This window comes from Suricata suricatta, chromosome X, assembly GCF_006229205.1.
Source record: "Suricata suricatta isolate VVHF042 chromosome X, meerkat_22Aug2017_6uvM2_HiC, whole genome shotgun sequence".
Lineage (NCBI taxonomy): Eukaryota > Metazoa > Chordata > Mammalia > Carnivora > Herpestidae > Suricata > Suricata suricatta.
This window is the reverse complement of record NC_043717.1, coordinates 23,127,562-23,133,167: the sequence shown is the minus strand read 5'-3', so window position 1 is coordinate 23,133,167 and position 5,606 is coordinate 23,127,562. Positions and strand designations below refer to the sequence as shown.

The 5,606-nt window shown below is 35.3% G+C and overlaps 1 pseudogene; it reads right to left on the bottom strand.

Moving 5' to 3' along the window:
• Positions 1–4,416: 4,416 nt before the first annotated feature.
• Positions 4,417–5,606, bottom strand: part of LOC115283356 — a 62,369-nt pseudogene continuing 61,179 nt past the window's right edge.

Genomic DNA, 5,606 nt, shown 5'->3' with positions numbered 1-5,606 from the left:
AATTAATAAGTGCTCTTTCAGAAAATGTAATATTCTACCATATAAGCATATTCAGTCCCAAGAGCAACACTGGGATCAGTTCCTTGAAAAAGACTTAAAGAGAAAAGAATGTTAATGTACTTAAAAAAATGGAATCTGGGAATCTGTGCTACAGCGGATTTATGGAGAGCCTTACTGATGAGCTATGCCATGTAAATCTTGTAAGTATGCTTGGCTACCCGGTTGATGGGCTATCCATTATAAAATGGCAGTTTTATTTCAGAATTGTACGTCACTCTAGAAATTCGCAGACATTTCTGGTCTGTCTGACCCTTGGCATATTAAGTTATGAACACATTGACCTTTGATCTGGTATATAATGCATCTTTTATATAATGCACTTAGTCACTATCTACCAAAAAATTATGTATACTGTGCCACAAGCTAGAGATTGAATACTGCTAAAGAAGAATTTTAATGTAAATTGAATTATAGAATGAAGACATGCCATGTATCAACATATCCCGTGAGAAATGGCAATGTTCACCTCATTGAAACAAAGCTGTATAACCGCTTCTACCAACTCCAGTTATAATTTTAGTGGTTAAGTAACTAAAACAGATAAACTTTTGATGGCTACCTCCTCTGTAACAGGCACTCTGGAAGCATTTTAACATGTATCATTTAGTTAAAGTCCTGAGGATAAATTTGTGAAGGACACCTTTTTATTCTCTTGTTAGATAGGAGAAAATTCAATGAGAGATTACGCGACTCATCCAAGACCTCCTAGATGACAGAGGATGGTGCTCATTCTCTGAGATGGCATCTTTGAGTTCAAAGAATAATAGAAAAACAAAGATATTTAACGTATATGTGCTGAGTGCAATGAAGTTCCTTAAAGTAAAATTTAGAAGATTTTTTTCCTATAAACACTGACACCAGAAACTGCAGTACTCTTAAATATCATTACTAAATTAAAAGTGCATATTTTCTAAATGAGGCTCAATGCTGGCTAACTGATAAATGAGGTATCCCTAATGTAGTCAGCAATCAGAATTATTTTCTAGTGATTCAGGATTGACACTGGGACACAAGGTGGGGATGGAGTGGGAGCAGAAATGTCTTTAAAAAGTGTAGCATCATTAATGAAATGAGGAAAAAGTCCTTCAGGGTAATGCTAAAACACCCACAAATTCAGAGTGAAAAATATTAAAGTCAAGAGCACAAATGGCCCACTTTCAATACTTTATTCTTTCTTCTATCACATGGGACACTGGTCATTATCATATTACATATTTTTCTTCCAAAAAATAACTGAAGAGATTACCCTTTTGACTTTCTTTTAACCTCTCACATGAACTTACCTGAGCAACTAATTTTTTCTTCAAAAATGAAATTTAATATATTACCGTAGTAAGAATGATAGCTAACCTTTAATAAGCATTTACTACACTGAACACAGTGCTAAACTCTTCATGTGAATTCTGTCATTTAATCCTGACTTAATCCTGTGAGGTAGATAATACTGGTGTTCTAATTTCTTTGAAAATTAGTCTGAGGTATATTGTCCAAGATTATGCACTGGAATTCAGACCCATTTCATCCATGTTTATCAAAAAAGACCCATCCAAGTAATAATCCAGTAACAAAGATGCACCAGGGTGTTCCCTATATTAACACTTTTTAATATTCGCTGTATGAACATATTATTCTCCATATTAACATCTTTTTTCCTATCTTAACACAAGCAGTGTGGTTGTTCTTGTTTTGATTCATTACAAATCCTAGTTATACATACAACTAATCTGTAGAGATGGTATTAGGTAGACAAATACAAACCTAATGATATGTATAAACAATTTTTTTACAATTGTATAGCTTTGTCAGAATATTTCAGAACACTTTGATGAATTATAAAAATAGAGCCTGGACACTGGAGGTGTTTTTCTTGCTGCCAGTTGCTTTGTCCACATGAATTGTCCTCTTATTCCTCTAATAAACTTGGTTTGCTTGAAGTTCATGCCATCAGAACCTATCACCTACCTTTCCTCAGCTACAATCAGACAAAGTCCTCTTTGTCATTTCCTCTCATTTAGTAAGAGTTCTAGGGCTTGAGTCACCATTCCATTCATCTACACTCATTTCAGTTATTTCAACATATGCAAAGAAGGTCCGTCTTACACTGTGGCCCCCTAGTTCCTTTATCTCTTTAGCTCCAGGGATTTTGCGTCCAACTCATCTCAGCCATCAACTTTTGGGGTCAAACCCAAGTCTTATCATCTTTAAATAACAGAACTAATGCAAAAAAATCTACTTTTCAAGAACCTCACTCTGATTAATTTTTTGAATAAAGGGTTACCAAAACCCTTTGATGTTTTGCATTTGAATTTGATATATGATAAACTTTCTAGCACTGAACATCTGGTAAATTATGAAGGCGGTAAATCAAATATGTAATAATGCCTCATTATCATGGTAAAAGTGAGTCCTGTCTGGTAAATCTCATGTGAACTAAAACAAACTATAAATAAATAATAAGTGCCTGACCTGGACATCATAACTTTGGACTTCCCTGAATGTGATGACTTGTAACTGGGCATATGCTCAGATGCTATGACTACAGAAGTGATACAAGAGATACTGGCTATAAGGAATGAGGCTTTTAAGGTGGGGTGACTCACATACATGCCCAATATGACTCATTCCATGGTACGAGAGGGTGGGAGGAAGGAGTGGTTAAAATACAACACTCTGTGATAGCTCTTGGGACTGCTACATAGGCTGCTATGAGCTTTGAGTGCTCAAGGGAGAAGGACACTTGATGCTCCTTCCTGTTTTATATTTTTCTTTTTTTTTCTAGGGAAAGAAGACTGGATTTATTTCAAAAACTATAGAAGGTTACAATATAAATCAAACAAAATTAGTGTTTAAAAGCAAGTGACTCATATGTATCCAAATTTTGACCAAAATCAACAGGACAATCCAATGCACAAAAAGATTATTATATAGCTCAAGGAGCAAAAAGCAACAAACAAGAAATAAATGTCTTGTCAATACAGAGACTACATAAATATACAAATCTACAGCTTGCATGTAACACAAACAAATCGTTAAGTACGTGTTAGCTACCTTTCTCTAACAGTAAAGGAGTAAATGTTTTATATTTAGTAAATACATATATAATGTATAAAACCTTAATCACATGTAATGTAGTCTAAGAAGTGTGAACCAAGTAGAACGTAAGGTTCTCTTATAGGAAGGTGTACCTTTCAGAAAGAACTCAACTTGAAATAAATCCACTATCACAAGTATTTCAAAGGTGACCCAAAAAAAGTCAATCACTTGCAACTCTGTACAAATTAGTATTTCTACCCAGAAATTAATATCATAAATCTTACTGAGGGGGTATTGTGGTAACCTGCATGAAAGGACAAATAACTTAGTTGGGGGTTTAAAATAGCAGATATCAATGTAAATTAAATAACAGATGAGTGAAAAAATATGCAATGTATAATAGCAAGAGGTTAGAAAACTGTAGAGTGTGGACAAGATTTATTAGTCTGTACAAGTTGGTTTTGATAGACTATTGGCTACTTGTTACAGTAAATTACCAAGATTTTCATTGCAACAGTATTTTCCCACACACATCAAAATCTGGAAGCAATAGGTCTTTCTCAAACGGTCATTTAGTGTTCTTTTTTCCCAACCCTCAAAACACAGAAATAGGTTTTTGAATATCAACTAGCCATGTAGGGAAGTCATAAGATACAGATGTTCATAAACATTACACGAGCTACAATTGAGGTACCTGAACAAACACCATCAACATTTATGGAAAAAGGTGTAGGTTTTAAAAGTGGTTAAGTACTACATGAGTTACATAAACACACTATCCTCATCCTTCTGAAACCAAAATGAGGGAAAACCTTAGTGCCATTCTGCCAAACACCACAGAACTAAAAATGCTGCACAAAGGGTCAGAACCCAATGTACATATCACAGAATTAAAACTCCAGTTAAACAACTGAGCTACTCATTGAAGAAAATGTAAAAGTAAGACCAAACTTCTTAACATATCAATGCTATTTCAGAGGCATCATCAGAACAAATAGATTTAATTATAAATTGGCCTGGACTGCGTCCTGTAAAGAGAATTTTGCTTAGTACTAAAAGAGAATCTGTCAGCAAACATCCTACAAAAGCTGTGGAATCATGCTCTGTGTTATTCCTGAAGGAAATTTGCCAGGTTTGATGATACCTGAATATCTCCCAGTAGTTCTAGGAGTTCTATATACCAATTAATTCAGTAATTGATAGGAGTATTTACGCAAAGAGGAGACCAAAGTAGACCTTGTGTCAACATATACTAGATAGGTGGATTTTTTTAAAAATCACATGATAAATGTAAATCATAAAATCAAATGTACTTATAAAAGTACACCTATTTTATGTTACATAAAAAACTGTAGACTGCAAAGTGCATGCTTACCATAACATTTTACCTGGGAAAGCCGATGAGTGGGGTTTCTTGCAAATATTTACTGCCATGATACAAAACAAATATGTGCAAACTGCAAGGTCCCTAAAATAGCAGTTAAAGAGTTTATATACAGAAAGATGTCACTATCTGATCAAATATGCAAGAGATGGAGTTTCCCAGAGTTTATAGCATAGAGCAGTAACCACCACAGGCTCCTCCTCCAGGGCCTTCTTCCCTGTGTATCAGTTTGACTCCTTTATTCTGGTTCTCACTTTCCCACAGTCCAGGCATCTGAATGATCTTTTCAACAAGTTCCTCAAAGGCACACTGAACACCATCACAGGTTTTTGCACTTGCCTCTATAAATAACATAGAATGCTTTCGGGCAAATTTCAGGCCTTCATTTCTATCGACTTCACGATTTTCCTTATCAACTTTATTTCCAACTAGCATATTTACTATGTCATTTCTCGTGCAGTATGTTTCCAATTCATTTAACCAATTATCCAAGTTAACAAAAGTGTCTCTTCTTGTGACATCATAAACGAATATAACACCCTGTGCACCTCTGTAATAGCTGGGAGTTAATGTTCTGAACGTCTCTTGACCAGCAGTATCCCAAATTGCAAGTTTAGCCTTATTTCCATCCACTGAAATTGTTTTCACCTTAAAGTCAACACCTATTGTTGCTGCAAGTTCTGGGTCAAAAGTATCATCTGTGAACCTCAAGAGCAGGCTGGACTTGCCCACACCACTCTCGCCGATGATGAGGATCTTCAGCGTGGTCACCACGTCCTCGTCTATCCTGACCCTACTCCACTCTCAGCTCAGCTGGCCACCCGGTCCGGCTCTCAACCCTTCACCGGAGAAAAGTCTATATTTTTCTAAGTGAATATAATGCCAAGTGTGGCCTAGAGTGTAGACTTCCAAATCTTCAGCTTTAACTTTAGATAGCTGTGAAATTAGGTGATTAACTAGTTGTTACTTAACCTTCTAATTTCTGTATAAGTCTAATTACATGAAATAGAAGTTGGGGTTCTGATTTTTTACTTTGCTTATCCATTTGGAGTGTCATTGTAACTACTGTATTGTAAATGATGGAAAATAATTGCATATGTTAAAAAAATAGTGTTATATTCTAAAAAAA